Raw genomic sequence first — 17608 nt, 5'->3', positions numbered from 1 at the left:
GAAGACAAGATCTTTCATTTGCTCTTAACAACTCATAAGGAGCCTGGAGGAGAAGAGGGAAGGTATTAGGTTGAGTGATTTCAGCTGCTTAAGTTTTATCTTTTGAAGACAAGATCTTTCATTTGCTCTTAACAACTTGTAAGGAGCCTGGAGGAGAAGAGGGAAGGTACCAGGTTGAGTGACTTCAGCTGCTTAAATTTTATCTTATTATTATTATTTTTTGAATATATTTTTATTGATTTCAGAGAGGAAGAGAGAAACATCAGTGATGAGAAAGAATCGCTGATTGGCCGCCTCCTGCACGCCCCACACTGGGGATCGAGCCCGCAACCCGGGCATGTGCCCTGACTGAGACTCCAGCAGTCACCTTCTGGTTCATAGGCTGATGCTCAACCACTGAGCCACGCTGGACTGGTCTGCTGCTTATGTTTTAAAAGTGCCAGTTTTTCCCTTCAATTAACCTAGCCTCATTTACATTTCTAATTACCCAGCAGGAAGACTAGTTGAGCTTCTCAATGAACTTTGCAAAGGCTGTGAATGAGCGGTGGAAACAAAGCAAGTCCTGGCTCCAGTTCAAGGAATTCTATATATGCAACACCCCAAGAGCTGTTTAAACGGGAGGCTAATTGCTGAACAAGGTTAAGCATATCCAGTCCCCAAAAGAAGAGAGAAAAATAGGAAAAGAAGGTGTGCTGTTTGACGCAGAAGCAGAACAGGGTGGGTCCATTAGGTCGCTGGGGTAATCAGCCCGGGCTCCTGGCTGCACCCTGCTGAGGGCAGACTCACCGGAGTGCAGCCATGACTCCACGTTCTCACGCTGAGTTCACTCCCTCAGACAGGGGACTTAGCTCCACACCTCGACAGTAACGGGAAATAGAGGGAGCGCAGGCCTCCTGGCTGGCTCACCGAAAGCTGGTGCCGGGCGGTGCCCAGGGAGGCCAAGGGAGGCTTCAGCCAGATCCAGATCCTTGTCACAGAACAAGAAGGAATTCAGGAGCTGGCAGAAGGTTTAGCAAAGCACAGAAATTTTACTGAAGCAATAGCAGGCACTCGAGAGGTGAGGGCGGGCAAACTTGGAGAACGGGACACCGTGATGGGGTCTGGGTGGGAGGTTTTTCTTAAACGTGGGCAAGTGGGGAGGGACAGGGCGGTCCTCTGCTTCTGACGCTGGTGGGTGACTGCCCACGGCCTCTCTTCTCCAGACGGCCATTTCTTTCTGGTCCTCCCAGTTACAGGAAGTTGGGCAGGAGGAAGCCAGGGACAGGTGGTCAGTGAACGTCACGTCTGTGATGTCCCAGCCAAGACGGAGAAGGGGAGGGGTAGAGCTGAGTGAGGCCTTTGTTCCCTGGTCTGACTTTCCTGCTCTCCACCAAGTTCTGGGGTGGCCTCTCTGGGCATCCGGACACCCAGTCCTGTTTCAGCCAGGGGTGGGGTGGGCTGGGGCGTGTGTGCAGGCGTCAGGATGTCCCTGTCTGTGCCTGTCACCCGGCAGACTCGGGACTGCAATACCATCAGGATCCAGGTCTGGGGGCAGGACTGGTGCCAGGCCGAGGTCTGAGGGGACCAGAGCCCAGAGAACTTTCTGCTCCCCCGCCCCGGCCCCCGTTGGTTCTGGATGAGCCACTGCAGTATTTACTTAATACTTCGGATCAGACAAGAGTAACTTGTGAATTTCTAACACAGCTTGAATTTTATCCCATTTTCATGGGATGCCAGGAGATAAAGTCCCCCAATCCTATACCTGGAATTGTCAGAACAGGACCGAGGCACGCCTGCCTCTGAACGCAGAAACTTTTATTTTGTAGCTACTGTCTCTGCTCCTTAAGGTCTGGTTTTGTGTGTGGGAGTCTCCGGGGTGATGGTGCTGCCAGATAAAAGTTGTAATGAGAGAGAGGGAGGCAGGGAGGGGTCAGGTGGAAAGCAGGGCGGAGAGTAAACACAGTTCCAATCCCAGGTCCAGACTGCAGGGCACACAGTAGGTCTGCAGAGGGACTCCAGAGGCCTATGAATGCTCTCTATTCAGGAGTCCAGGCTTTTGTTTGAGTCTGGGCTACCTTCTGGGGAGGGGAAAACGGGCTGAACCGGTCTGGCGACTCTGGCTGGCTAACACTTCCCCTGGGGCCTGACTCAGTGAATGAAGTCATCAGGGTTTGGAGGCTGGTCTGCCTTGTGATTAGCTTTTATCTCCTCAGTGAAGGGGCAGCCTCCTTTCAGCCTGGGAACAAAGAGGAAGGTGGCTGCCTGTAGGGCCGTTTTGTGCTGGGCCCCAACCCTCCGGCAGCAGTAAAGGAGGCAGCCCTGAGATAGTGGGGGCGCCCCTGAGGGGCGCAGAGTGAAAGGGGTGGCCCTTGCTATTCTTCAAACATGCTGTGCTGGCTTCCACCACAGCTGACCCTCTCTCTCCTGTCTCTCTCCTGGGCTAAGGCCTGATCAGAGGGCCCAAAAGCCTTGATAGAACCACCCAGGGATTTTTGAGTCCTACTTCAACTCACCTGCCCTCCCCCAGTGAGGACCTTCCATTACCCTACCATCCATACCCTTCAAGTGCAAGACACTAGGTTTCTAAGACCACAGATGCCATTATTTTTCTAAAAGACACATTTGTTCCCATTCTGCCTTTCCCTAAAGTTCCTACTTCAGGGACGATTGAGCCTAGAATTGAAGAACTTTCGCAATTCTCAAACTTAAGGTCATGGGGAATGTCATAGGTGAACCTGGCAGGTGAAAGCTTACTAAAACCATATCCTAACCCTAACCCTAACACTAACCCTAAACCTAACCCTAACCCTAATCCTAACCCTAACCCTAACCCTAACACTAACCTTAACCCTAACCATAACACTAACCCTAACCATAACACTAACACTAACCCTAACCCTAACCTGTGCTCATTTGGTCTGCAGTTTTGTTTACTTAGTCTGGATGGAGACAAATATGCAAGAGACACTAACAACAGCAAGGGTGCTGTTACCATTTGCACATGGCCTCACTGTTGGGGAGGCAGTAAGGAGGGGTGGGGAGTAAAGCTAGAATATGGCAAAGCCAGCAAGGGGCCCAGGCACTTCCCCTGGGGCCCTGCCAGTGCAGAGTGGAGCCTGAAGTGAGTGCCTTTTTAAAGTTTGCCCCTGGAGCCTCACTTGCCTCATCCTAGTTAGCCCTGGCGAGGGCAGTGCTGGCGTGGAGTAGGGAGAAGGGATGGCTGCCTGTCTGCTTCAGCTAGTCGTTGCCAAAAGGCAATACTAGTCCCATGGCTGCTGCCAGGCACAGAGCAGGTATCCAGGAAAGTCAAGGGCAAAATGAACTTAGGAACAGAATGACGGAGCCAGGATGAGTCTTAAGTTAGCATCATGCTTCGTGCAAGAGCTGAGGACTCAGAGCCAGCAGCTCAGCTGCCCTGGGCCTAGGAAGCAGGCAGTGGCCTGCGCCCATGTCCCGGGTGGGATTCCCTCATGGTCTCAGGACCCGGACAAACCCCTTCACATCTTCACTCCAGTTCTCACTGGGTAACAGAGTAAGAGAAAACAGGAAAGAAGAAAAGAGAATTTTTTTTAAAGGCACACAAAACACATAATCGCAAAATAATAATACATTGAAAAATACCAGTAATTCTAGCAGCTATAAATAGACTTAAACTTACCTACTCCAAGAGAGAAATTATCAGATTGGATTTCTAGAGAATCTAGCTATATCCTGCTTCCAAGACACCATCTGAGACAAAACCACATAGAAAGGCTAAAAATAAAGGGATGGAAAAACATACACTACGCAATTCCTAGCAATAACAAACAAACTATAATATAAGGAGCGAAACCACATAATCACCAAGACACCAAGCCACTCAGAAGCCATTATAGTTCTAAATGTACGCACCTAACACAGGCACACCTCAAAGCACAGTGGGCAAAGAGGCAGCACTGCAAGTTGTGGGGCCGGGAGCAACTGCTCTCTCCCCTCAAGCTCCTTCCGCCTGGTCTAATGACCACAGGCGGGAGACCGAGTCACAGGAGAAAACGACTCAGTTTCATGCGTACATATGTATGGGAACCCGCAGGCATGAGAGCGTTGGACCCCACATGCACGAGGCTCCGAGGCAGAAAGGGAGCATGGGCACAGAAGGCATCCTGAGAGGGACAAGGTGAGGTGCCTGGGGGCTTAAAGGGCCACTGCAGGGAGAGCCATGTTCAGTAATTAGCAGTTTGCCCTGCCTTAGAGCTAGGTCAAAAGTCATTTCTGGTTTTAACTCTTATCTCAGGCCAGGCTCCTAATTTAAATTCTTCTTGGTAGTTAAGGAGGGAGCAGAAGTTTCTTTTGAGCCCCCAGGGTCTCAGTTGCCTTTAGCTCAAAACAATCTGCATTCCACAGAGGCACATCCTGTGGTGCCTAGCTCCAAACCGGACAAAGGCAAAGGTTTTGACTCATCGAACTTTATCAGAAATTGGTAAGGCAAGCAACTGGGAAGAAATTAGGATAGAAAAGATTTGGGAAATAAAAGTAACAGGCATTATATAATGGCTGTGTGTGTGTGTGTGTGTGTGTGTGTGTGTGTGTGTACGTACGTAGTACCCAAAACTCTGCAACCAAAGCACATAGGTCATTTAAAAAGTTGGCGGCACACTAAGTCATAAAAGAAAGACTCAACAAGTTCTAGAATTCACCCAAAATCACACAAATCCTATTCTCTAAGCAAATCCCAATTAAATTAGAAATCAGCTTGTATGTTTGTGACTCAAAAACTTGGATGTTAAAGAGAAAATTACAATGGAAATTAGGGGGATGGACTGATAACACAAGTATTCTGTACCAATATGTGGATGACTACTCGAAGAATATTTAGAGGTAAACAAGTAAGTGAACAAATTTGTTTTTAAAATATAAGCTTTAAGGTGAATGAGCTGAGGGTTCAAAATAGGAATTATAGGGAACTTAGTGAACGTGATCAGAGATGTACCAGAAATGTACAGCAAACGTTGTAACTAAGGGTGCAACTTGGGAAGCTGCCCATCAACTCAGGAACAAAACAGGAGGTGCCTTATCAATGTGTCAACACCCAGGAAACCACACTGAAGGCAATAAAACAAGCTAGAGAAATAAACGTAAGCAGAAATGTTTTTATTTGCAGGAAATATGATAACTTATATAGAAGACTCCAGAGGATTGTCACATAAACTGTTCCAGTGGAAAGAGTCCAGCAAATATGCTAGATGTAATATCCACACAAAAATGTCAGTCCCATTTTATTGGTTAGTTATACCATTAGAAAAACAACAGGAAAAAATATCTCATTTATACTGGCAACAAAACTAGAAGATCTCTCTGCATACATTTAACAAAAAATGTGCAAGTTGTTTTGGTTTTGACTTAGGTTTGAGGGAGCTTTTTTTTTGGAGAAAACTTGGGCCATGAAAGAAACTGTGTCCGCTGAGTGATTTTCCTTGTCTTGAATGAGAAACTAGACTTTATCAGCAAAGATGTCAATCTTCCCTTAATTACTCTCTAAATTCAAGACAACTTTATCCAAATACCAAAGGGTATTTTTAAAAAATTCAAACAAGCTGATAACCACGGAGACTGATTGTGAAGTGATAGTACTGAAGATGGTGAAATGTTGGTACAGAGATCGCAAACAGATCAGGAGAAAGGCAGAGGACTCAGACACTTCCCTATGCAGGTAGAAATTTGACAGATGACAGAAAGATCATTACAGATTAGTAAAAAGGGGGTGGATTCATTCAATAAATAACTTGGGAATAATATGTTATTCATACACGAATGAGTTAGATACTATCACAACACATGCAAAAATAAAATCTATGTTTATCAAATACCTAAGTGTAAAAAGCAAGTACTTTAACAATTTAGGAGAAAATATAGAAGACTATCTCTATAATCTCAGAGTAAGAAATTGTTTTCTCAAACTAGATACAAAAAGACAAACTTTAATGCAAAAATTAATGGGCTACTTATTATAACAAATAGGATTGCATTAAACTTTTTAAAACATTGTTCATAAAAAAGGTTAAATGTCAAGCCAGATACAGATACAGATATTTGCAATGCTGACAAAGGGCCAGGATCTGGAATATGTGAACAGCTACAAATCAATGAAAAAAATAACACAAATAGCTCAACTTAAAAATCTGGACAAGTCATGGATGAGGCCACCCAAATGTCAAAGTAACATCTGATTAGATGGTCAACCAGAGAAATGCAAACTTACACAACAAAGAGATACCATCTCTGTATTAGGCAGGGTTATCCAGCAAAATAGAACCAATAAGATGTGTAAATATTTGGAAAGAGATTTATTTTACAGAATTGGCTCACATGAGTATGGTGGTTGGCAAGTCCAAAATGTGTGGGGTGGACCAGTAGGTTGGAGACCCAGGTGAGACATGATGTTGCAGATGAAGTCTGAAAACTATATTGCTGGAGAATTCTCTCCTGCTTGGGGAAGTCAGTCTTTTGCTCTTTTCAGGTGTCAGCTGATGAGATAAGGCCCACCCACATTATTGAGGGCCTCCATCTTTAATGTAAATCTCATCCAGAAACACTTCCCCAGAAACACCAAGAATAGGCCTGGCCAAACTGACACATAAGGTTAACCATCACAATCTCTAATGCAGCAGATTGGCCAAAGTGTTCCTCAGCCAGTACCAAGTGTTGACACGCATGGGGAGCACTGGGAACTCACACTGTGCTGATGCTATGGCGTGGGGCCATCCTTTTGGAGGGCGGGGATACACACTGGAGAAACTCACACATATGTGCATACATATTGACAGTAGCCTTGTGTGTAGCAGTGAAACGTCAAAAGGAACTGGGAAAACCATCAGTAGAAAAAAGATGAATTAACTATGATACCTGCACACATAGATTATTAGACAGCAGTTAGAATAAATGAATTAGAGCAACATGTACTTGCATGGATAAATCTAAAAACACTGGTGAGTGACAAAACCGAGTTTCAGAAGGATATATACAGTCGCGTAAATTTCCATAAGATTTAAAAGCATAAAACAATACTATGTATTACTTATGGATGAGCACCGTAGGAAAATCTAAAACCTATGCTTGAAATTAATACACACTGAATTCAAGATTGGGGTATCTCAGAGAAGTAGGGATGAGGAATGAGGTGAGGGAAGCCATCAGCCGTGTCTGTAACATCTTATGTACTATTTTTAAAGACCCGAAACAATATGTGGGTGTTTACTTCTGTATGCCTGTTCACAGGTTTCAAATATCACCCCAAGCCCTGGCTGGTGTGGCTCAGCCAGGGGTGGGCAAACTTTTTGACTGGAGGGCCACAATGGGCTCTTAAACTGGACCGGAGGGCTGGAACAAAAGCATGGATGGAGTGTTTGTGTGAACTAATATAAATTCAAAGTAAACATCATTACATAAAAGGGTACGGTCTTTTTTTTTTTAGTTTTATTCATTTCAAACAGGCCGGATCCTGCCTGAGGGCCGCAGTTTGCCCATGGCTGAAGACTGTTTGCCAGAGATCCCAAAGGTCTTGGTTTCGATCCCCAGTCAAGGGCAGGTACCTGGGTTGTAGGTTCGTTTCCCGGCCCTAGTGGGGGTGCGTGCAGGAAGCAAGTACTTGATGTGTCTCTCTCACACAGATGTCTCTCTCTGTCCTCCCCCCGCATCCCTGTCTCCTTCCCTTCCGCTCTCTAAAAATCAACAGAAAAAACATCCTCCCGGTGAGGATTAAAAACAACAACAAAAAAATCCCCAAAAGAAGTGTATCGGGAGGTGTGTGTGTGTCAGAGGAGCTACTGGAAAAATAAGCCCCCCAAGGAGCAGGCAGCAGTCCTGGGGTGCTCCTCCCCGCTGGTGATAATCCCCACAGAGCAGGAGCCCCAGGGACAAACAAAACACAGGGTGACAGGTGCAGTGAACCCCCTGTGGTACGATGAGTCAGGCACAAAGTGGGAACCCAGAGGCCGGGGCCCCACATACACCAGAGTGCAGAGGAGGGCTGTCTGCTCAACACGGCGGTGCGGGGGGCCATTCATGAGGCTTTGGGGCTGTGGTCATTGATGACTCTACAGAAGCCGTTCTCAACCTGTGGGTCGCGACTCCTTTGGCAGTCGAATGGACCCTTTCACAGGGGTCGCCTAAGACCATCCTGCATATCAGATATTTACATTATGATTCATCACAGTAGCAACATTACAGTTATGAAGTAGCAACGAAAATAATTTTATGGTTGGGTCACAACATGAGAAACTATTTAAAGGGCCAGAAGGTTGAGGACCACTGCTCTACAGCGTGGTGGTACTTTTCTCCAGAGAGGGGTTGGCCCATGTCCCTCATGTGAGTTATGCTTTCCTCCCAAGAGACCTCTGGACAGGAAAAGATTTGACTCATGCATGTGGGTTGACCCATATGACCCCAGCACTGGAAATCCTAAAGGGCAGGCATCACAGTGTCTCCTTCCAAGAACTGGTTGGCATTTAACTTCCCTTGTCTGGCCTTCTGCGTGGCTCTCGGGTTCAGGGGGATGAGGCACAGGGGCATGTGCTGAAAACAAGGCTCATCAAGGTATGGGTTCGGCCACCTCTTGCCTGAGTTTAGTTTGCTTTGTTTTTGCAAAGGGTGTTTTTGTTTTTTTCAAAAAGCATTTGTTCATACCAAATATTTTCATCATGTTCCTTAAATGGGGTTGAGAAATGAGAAAAGGCCGTGGCGGTAGCAGGAAATAGGGCTGAGAATTTCCACTGGGCACCGGTCCCCGACCAGGGCTATTCATAGGACCTGAGGCCTTGGCAGGTGGCCCTGCAGGGTGTCCTGCAGGTGAGTCATGTGGGAGGAGCTCATCTCCAGCCTTTGCACATTTTATTTTTTTAAAAAAAATATTTTTATTGATTTCAGAGAGAAAGGGAGAGGAAGAGAGATAGAAATATCAATGGTGAGAAAGAATCATTGATCAGTTGCCTCCTGCATGCCCCACACTGGGGATTGAGCCCGCAACCCAGGTATGTGCCCTGACAGGGACTCGAACCGTGACCTCCTCCTGGTTCATAGGTCGATGCTCAACCCCTAAGCCATGCCGGCCGGACTAGCCTCTGCACAAGTTAAAGTGCTCAGATGCCTTTTCTCTGTGTGTTTTTCTCTCGGTTCTGCTAGGAAGCCAGCCAGAGCCAGCTGTCTCTTTCCCCAGGTTCCCACAAGAGCTGGGATGGGTTAGGCCAGTGGTCGGCAAACTACAGCTCACGAGCCACATGCGGCTCTTTGGCCCCTTGAGTGTGGCTCTTCCACAAAATACCACGTGCGCGCACGTACAGTGTGATTAAAACTTCGTGGCTCATGCGCAGAAGTCGGTTTTTGGCCTGGGTGAGTCTATTTTGAAGAAGTGGCATTAGAAGAAGTGGGGGGCGTCGGTCGGTCGGGCGACGGGAGACGTGGCGCAGGCGGGCCGTGGGATACGCAGCGCAGGGGAGGCGCGCGGAATTCATGCACGAGTTGAGTGAGTCAGTCAGCAGTCTGTGCACTGGTTAGTGCTAGTCACGTCCGCAAATCGTGCGCGGATGACAAAAGTACCTACTCGAAGCATAAAGTTACCTGTATTTTTCCAACCAGCTGCAAATCCTACAGGTATTTTTGTCATCAATTTAAGAATTATAATTCTTTTGTGTTGGTGGCTTTATTATTATTATAGCAAAGGCCAGCTTAGGAGTACCCAAATTAAGTTAATAACAATGTACCTACCTATATAGTTTAAGTTTAAAAAATTTGGCTCTAAAAGAAATTTCAATCGTTGTACTGTTGATATTTGGCTCTGTTGACTAATGAGTTTGCCGACCACTGGACTAGGCGAATAGCTACTGAACCAAAGTGAGTGTAAGGAGACAAGGCAGCAGCTTAGTCCTCGCTTTAATTGTCAGGCAGGAGAGCAGCGAGCCTCCTGGATGAGGCCTCTGTCCCACGGCTCTCAGTCCGCCTGGGAAGGAGGGACAGCACATGGACCGGAGCCTGCAGAGGAGCCCAGACACGGGACCTGCAGGGGCCCCCATCAAGGCCTCGTCATGACTGGTGAAAGGTGGACACCAAATGCAGATGAGAAGGACAGCCACCCTGTCGGGACCCGAGGCCTGCCCCCCGCAGCCCCCCCCACCCCTCTCCCCCCTGCCCTTCCGCTGGCACAGCCCATGCTGGTTCTGGGACATTCCCCACAACAGGAGCGCAGGGGTGCGCCTGGGCGGGGACCACAGGAAGAGCTGGAGGATGGACCAACGCTGTGAGGAAACTGCGTTGAGTCTGGAAACAAAGACGCTGGCTGGTGCGAAGGCAAACGGGGGCCTCTTGGTCCTTCCCAACAAACGGGCAGATGTAGGGAAGTGAAAGCCAGATATCGAGGCGCGTGATGTGAGGCCAGAGGAGCGCTGGGCTTAGTAAGTGGAAGTGTGCGTCCCGGCCCAGCGCGGGGCCCGGCGCAGATCCCGGGAGGCACTGCAAACCCCGATGGGAATTCCGGGGAGCTTCCCAGAGCCTGGGGCTCCGGGCCCTTCAGCTAAAGCGGGAGTGGACGGAGGCAGCTCTCCTCTGCCCACCATGCCCCTGCGGCTCAGCCCTGGCCTCAGAGGCTGCCCATCCCTGGTGGAGGCTGGCACTTTCAGTATTAGTCCATCTTCACCTTCCTGTGTCATTTAGTTCGACCTGTGGGTTGAACTTGGCCTTACAGATAAGACGGCAAGCGTATTTGGGTCACAAGACCATGGAACACCCACTCCTGCTCCGTATCGAATGGCTCCATGGACCGGCACAGGGCTGGGCTCCGGCCTATGTTAGCTCAGGGGAGGGCCTCTGGCCTGGGTGTTAGGATCACCACTGTACAGAAAGGAAACCTGGACTCCGAGAGGTGTTGGTTATTAATTCAAATCGCACAGCCAAGTAAGTGCAAAGCGAAATGTCAGTCCAAAGCCACTTTCCATGCCTCTGCACAGCAGCAGAAGTGAATACCCACTTTAAGATGAGAACGCCACCATGAATATTAGATACTAGAGGCCCAGTGCATGAAATTTGTGCAGGGGCAGGTGTCCCTCAGCCCAGCCTGCACCCTCTCCAATCTGGGACCCCTCGAGGGATGTCCCACCGGGTTCAGGCCTAAATGGGCAGTCAGACATCCCTCGCACAATCCAGGACTGCTGGCTCCCAACCTCTCGCCTGCCTGATTGCCCCTAACTGCTTCTGCCTGCCAGCCTGATCGACGCCTAACGGCTCCCTTGCCAGCCTGATCGATGCCTACCTGCCCCCCTGCCAGCCCAATTGCCCCCAGCTGCCCTCCCCTGCCAGCCTATTCACCCCTTACTGCCCTCCCCTGTAGGCCTGGCCACCCCTAACTGCCCTCCCCTGCTGGCCTGGTCCCCCCTAACTCCCCTCCCCTGCTGGCCTGGTCATCCCTAACTGCCCTCCCCTGCAGGCTGGTTCCCTCCCACTCCCCTTCCCTGCAGGCCTGGTCGCCCCCAACTGCCCTCCTCTGCCGGCCATCTTTGACCACATGGGGGTGGCCACCTTGTGTTGGAGTGATAGTCAATTTGCATATTACCTCTTTATTATATAGGATTCTCATAGCGTCATGCATGGGCATGAACACAGAAATTCTGTGGGACAGATGCCCCCTGCTATGTGTGGAAAGTGCCTAGTTGGAAAATGAGCAAAAACGGACATCAGCAGAAAGGAGGGGCTGGGTGTGCTGCCGTGGCTCTGATAAGAATTTTAGGGGTGAGGGGACCAGGCTGCCGCCCTCTCTCTGGCTCCCTCACTGCTTAGATGAGGCTGAGCCAGGCAGCCTTTGTCTCCCCGTGTGGCACTTCCTGACACCAAATACATTGTTTCGATACCAGCTTTCCAACACCAGCTGCAAACTCAAGTCTGTTCAGACACTAACTAGCAGAGTTAGAGAAGCCCCCACGGTGAAGGCTTGGACCCTCAAGATTGCCAGCTGCAAACAAGGTGCCCAGGCTGTCCTCACTTCTGCCCGGCTGACCACAGAGTCGGCGCTCCCCCTGCCCCTTCCTCGGGTCCAAACATTTGCTAGAACAGCTCACAGAGCTAAGGAAAATGCACTCCTTATAACACCAGCTTATTATAAAGAATACAACTCAGGAGCAGCCGCATGGAGGAGACGGCCAGGGCTCGGCCTGGGGAAGGGGAAGGGGCTGCCCCACACACCCGCCCTGGTGGGCACCTTCCCATCAGCTCCACAGAGCACCACCCGCAAGCCCAGACTCACTGACTTGGGTTTCTTAGTGGTCCCGGGGCACAGGTGTGATTGGTTAACCACTGGTGACAGAACTCAATCGCCACCCCTCTCCCTCCCAGGAATTGGGGTGGGAGTGAAAGTCCTCATTCCCTCATCCGGGGTTGGTTTTTCGGGCTGACTAGCCCCATCCTACAGCTATCTGGGTCCTTCCCATGGTCATCCATGTGCAAAAAGAGACAGTAAATTCTGAGGATTTTAGGAGGTCTGTGCCAGGAATCTAGATCCTGCTCACCAAGGCCCGGGACTCCCAACTCCTAGATTCTCAGGGAAACCTGCTTAACTGTTACATGGGAACCCGGCAGCCCTGCAGGTCTTTTCCGTGTAGCCAGGCCACACCACACTTCGATTGGCTTGTTGACGTGGCTGTGTTTTCTGTAGTTGACCCAAGCTTTACTCCACGGTGGCCAGAGAACCCACAGCCCGCTTTCTATTTGGGGAGCTTAGTTATGATTCCCTTTGTATTGTAGTATGACCATGTGTGCTCTGATCTTTAAGTACACACACATTTACCCATCCGTCATCCATCAGCCATCATCCATCAGCCATCAGCCATCCACCCATTTACAGTGCTCTTCAAAACCTCTGCAGAGCCTGGGCACACGGGTTCTCACGTCAGCTAGGTCACTCAACTTGAGGTTCCTCAGCATCTTGGAGTGTGCAATGCTCACCGCCAGCCAGGCTCTTGGCTTCTGTGCTCACTTGCTCTGTCACTCGAGATGGCTGAAGGCAGGGACATTGCCCAGTCCTTGCCTGACACTCAGGAGGACAGAACAGAGGCTGCGGTGTCTCCCGCCCTTCTGGTTTGGTCAGTAGGACTGAGACCGCCAAAAGGTGTAAGAGATGCACAGAATCAGAGCTGTAGATTATCCTATATAATAAAAAGCTAATATGCAAATTGTCCTCTCCACCAGGAGATGGGAGTTCAATTGCTCGATATGACGTGCACTGATCACCAGGGGGCGGTGCGGAACATGGTGGGGGACCAGTGGTGGTGGTGAGGTGCTGAGGGAACGAGGGAAGGAGGAGGCGGGGAGGCGGGGAGGCGGGAACCTGATCAGCCCTGATCACCGGCCAGGCCTGGGGACCCTATCCGTGCATGAATTTCATGCACCGGGCCTCTAGTCTTTAAATAACACTGATGAGAAAAGCTGCTCCTTTCAGAGGCAGACAGAGTCATCTGAGTCATGGCTGGCACCCCTGTGCTTAGAAGCTCTGAGGTTGTCACTTAGCCTCTCGGAACCTGTTTCCCCATCTGTAACCATGCCTGCATCTGGGCTCCTGGGACCCTGTAACAACACCACACGCAGGCTGCCCCCCCCACCCCCGCACAGGCAGCTGACTGCGGTGGCCCCGGCTGGAGGCGGAAGTAGTGCCCAGCCGAAGGCAGCATCACCGCCGACCTCATTCCCTTACTCGCTGGGTCCCCTCAAGCTCTCCTGTTGCCACAAAACTGGCAGAAACAGAGCCAACTACAGCGCCCTGAGGCTGCTGTGGGCAGACAGACGTCAGCCGTATGGAGCAGGAACAACGTAAAGCTCATTAAGAGTAACAGCTAGCGCGACTGTCGCTTACCACGTGCACACAGGATGCTGACCGCTCCGCCTGTGTTCGCGCCCCTAGTGCTCCCAGTGGCCCCATGAGGTGGATGCTCTGAGGACCCCCTTCTGTAGGCCCTGAAAGTCACCGCTCACCCAAGTCACCCAAAGAGCAAACCAATCCACCTCTGCAGGTCCATGGAGATCAGCTTTAAGAACAGGCAACTGTCCTCTGCGGCGACATTGAGGCTGCTCCTGAGAGTGGGAGAGGCTGCGGAAGCCGCACCAGGAAACAGGCTCGGGCTGGGGTTGCCTCCTCTCTGCCCTGCCCTCCCATCCCCCGTGGTCGGTGCAACTGCGGGCTCCACATGGCGTCTTGTGCCTCTTCTCGAACACTGAACTCCCCTGCTCATCCTTTCCTGAAGTCCTCAGATGCTCGATGCTCACTGTGGCACCTGGGCCTGTCTCATTTTTACCAGAATCTCACTCTCTCGCCCTTGTCCACTTCTTGCCAGGCCAAGGGGCTAGAGAAGTTGTCTTTTGCTGTGTAACACTAGTGACCCAAACTTGGCCCCTTAAAACAACACCCATTTCACCCTGGCCAGTGTGGCTCAGGGGTTGGAGCGTTGTCCCGTCCACAGGGAGGTGGTGGGATCGAGTCCTGGTCAGGGCACATACCCAGGTTGTGGGTTCGACGCCCAGCCTCGGAGTGTACAGGAGGCCAATGACCCGTGTTCCTCTCTCACTTCCATGTTTCTCTCGCCAGGACGTGAACACGGCTGGACGCCTAAAACTCAAGGTTTCTCATGAGGTGGCAGCCAAGCCACTGGCTGGGGCTCTAGAGGCTTCCGAAGGCCTGCATTGGGGCCCAGGGGTCTGTTCCCAAGCTCCCCCGGTGGGTGTCCCTGTGTGCCCCTCACCCTGGGCCGCTCCACAGGCAGCCTCTTGACGCTCAGACACTGTGACCAGGCCGCTAGGCCCTGTCATCCCAGAGCAGGTAAGAGAGCACCCAGGATGGAAGCCAGTCTTCTCATAGCCCAACATCAGCAGTAATCCCACCCCCTCTGCCCTGTTCCCTCGTCAGAAGCAAGTCACGTGGTCCACCCTACCCCCCAGGTCTCCCCAGAAGCACTGGGGGGCTCCCTGCAAGGCGACCGTGGCTTCCTCAGGACCCCAGCACTTCCACACCCAGACCAGCGGAGCCTGGCATAGCGGTCAGTGCTTTCACGGAGCCCCGCTGTCTGCTGGGGCTGTGGGGTCACCAGGGGCCATGGGGTCACCGCGGGCCATGGGGTCACTGCGGGCCATGGAGTCACAGGGCCGTCTCTGAGACTGCCTACCACAGAACCCTCCTTCCCCGCCCCCCACCCCTGTTGTTTCTCCTAAAGCGAAGGAGAGAAAGAGACAGACCCGCACTGCATATTTCTGCTCCCCTCTGAGCCCTGGGGCTGGGCCAGTGCTGTTCTCATGGCTTAAAAGCACCCTCCCCTGCACTGGGACCATTTCAAATGGTCACATGAAGAGAGCGATTTCTCTCCAGGACCTTCTGTGCCCCGCGTGGTGGGGCCTCTCCACAGAGCTGCTGGGCAGGGGGAGCGTGGAGGGCTCCTCGGGGGCTGTCAGAGCCGCGGGCTTAGCCACGGACAGCGGGGCTTCGGGAAAGCACTGACCAGGCTCCCGCTCGTCTGGGTATGGAAGTGCCAGGGAGCCCTCACTGCTTCCGGGGAGTGATCTGAGGAGGTCCGGCCTCCAGGACCCCGATTTCCAAAGGTTCTTAACAGAGTGTGTGTGACATCCTCAGAGTCACAAGGTGCCTGCGTGTCGTAAGGGTGTCCCGCCAGCAGGAGGGTGACAGGGACTACCCTCTGACACTCGTCTCTGCCTGGGCCACCCCATCTGGCTTGGTGTGCGTGGTGGTGGCTTCAGCACACGCCGTTCCAGCAGAACCACATCAGGGGAGATGGCCACGGGCACATGCTCAGGTCCAGGTGGGTGCTGGGCCCCCTGGCCACACTGGGGCCAGGGCCTGGCCGCTCTGCTGCCAGCTCTCCTGCCACCTAGGAGGGGACAGAAGTCCAGATAGAGGGCCCGTTTTCAGTCCTGGCCACCGCCTGCTGCCTTATTCTGCCTCCTGTACCCCTGCTCAGGGTGTGTCCCCTGGCCAACTCCTCCTGGCTGGGGAAACCCCTGGAGGGGGTGAGGGTTCCGGGGGAGCCAGAGTTGGCCTCTGCAGTTTCACACGCCCACCACCCCAAATCCCGCCCCAGATCTCACATGTGGGGCCTGCTCACCAGGGAATGGATCCCACCTCGGCTACCATGGCCACATCCAGGGGCAGGCGGCTGGCCTGTCTGGAGAGGAGGCTGCCGCGTCCTGGGCGGCAGGCTCCTGCATGAGGCCAGAGGCCAGACCTCGTCCTGCAGGTCACCGCCAAGGTGGGGGAGGCACGGGTTCTGCGCCCTCCCCCCCTTTTCCTAACCCAAATGCTGACTTGTAGCCTCTTCTAGATGCTTTCCCCATTGGGAAATCAGAAAAAATAAGGAAAATCTGTCAAAATGATCAATGTGGAAGAACTCATAAAATGGTGTCATTCGACAACAGCCATCGCTCTGCCCATCTGCAGAGCGCCAGGATGCCTTCTGAGCAGCAAGCCAGACAGAGACACAAACAAACCTGTGAAGACTGGTCAGCAGGTGACAGGATGAGGGCGTGTGTACAGTAAGAGGTTGGGACCTGGCAGGGATGGGTGGGGAGCCCCGCGCTGCCCTGGGGGAAGGACTGCAGCAGAGGAGACCCCCGGGAGGGTGTCTATGTGGGAGCTCTGTCCCCCGGAGGGGTTGGGGTTGCACGCCATCCGTGAGAAGAGCACTGGCACCGTGAGCCCGGGCCACAGCCCCAGAAGACGCGGCGTGGGAAGTGCCTTTGCTGGTTCGTTGAAAACAAGGTACAAAAATCACTCAGCAAGAAAGTGATGCTGATTGAGAGGAGAAAGTCCAAACTCCCTTCACAGCCCACTCAGCTCCGATCGCCCTGCTCTGCCCACACCCCGAGCCTGCAGCACCAGCAGCGCCCGCAGCGAAGTCCTCCCTGCAGTCCAGCCTGGGTCACTGCGTCTGACACCTCCAGCCCCACCCCACACCTGCTCTGTAAGACTCACCTCGAACACCTCCTCCTCCATGAAGGCTCCCCCCATCCGTTCTGGGCCCGCCCCGCAGCGGGTCAACCTGCCCAGGCCTTCTCTCAGCCTGCGCATCCCTCCTTGGCCGTCCTATTGCCGGGGGCCCCTGGGAGCTGCTCAACCTGCCTCCATCTGTGGTGTGACAGTGCTCGTGGGAACCGGGGGAAGGGGCCTGGGACATGGGACAGGCTCTCCTGGACGAAGTGGAGGTCAGTCAGTCACCTGTGAGGTGGGACCGGAAGGGTCCTCGTCTGTTCAGAATTACTCTGAATACCCCAAGTAAATTTTCATTAAAAACAAAGAAATTATCTTTATTGTTGAAAGTATTCCAGATGTCCCCTTTTCTCCCCTACTGACCCCTTTTAGCCCACACCCACCCCCCCACCCAGGCCTTCACCACACTATTGTCTGTGTCAAATTCCCATTTTTATTTGATCTCTGATGAGAGGTGACTTTATGTCGGTTCAGAAAAGGAGCGATGCTTTGGGTCCTGTCTACAGAGCTGGCTTCATAGGCACTGGGACAGTCCTGCCATGTTCCTGAGTTAACACACGGGACTCAGCACCGCTTTTCTTCTGGAAAGTTGCAGGAGACACATGGCCTCCCGACAGGATCCACGGTCCC

Source organism: Myotis davidii, unplaced genomic scaffold, assembly GCF_000327345.1.
Source record: "Myotis davidii unplaced genomic scaffold, ASM32734v1 scaffold744, whole genome shotgun sequence".
NCBI classification, from domain to species: Eukaryota; Metazoa; Chordata; class Mammalia; order Chiroptera; family Vespertilionidae; genus Myotis; species Myotis davidii.
The sequence above is the reverse complement of the archived record's forward strand: the minus strand, read 5'-3'. Positions refer to the sequence as shown.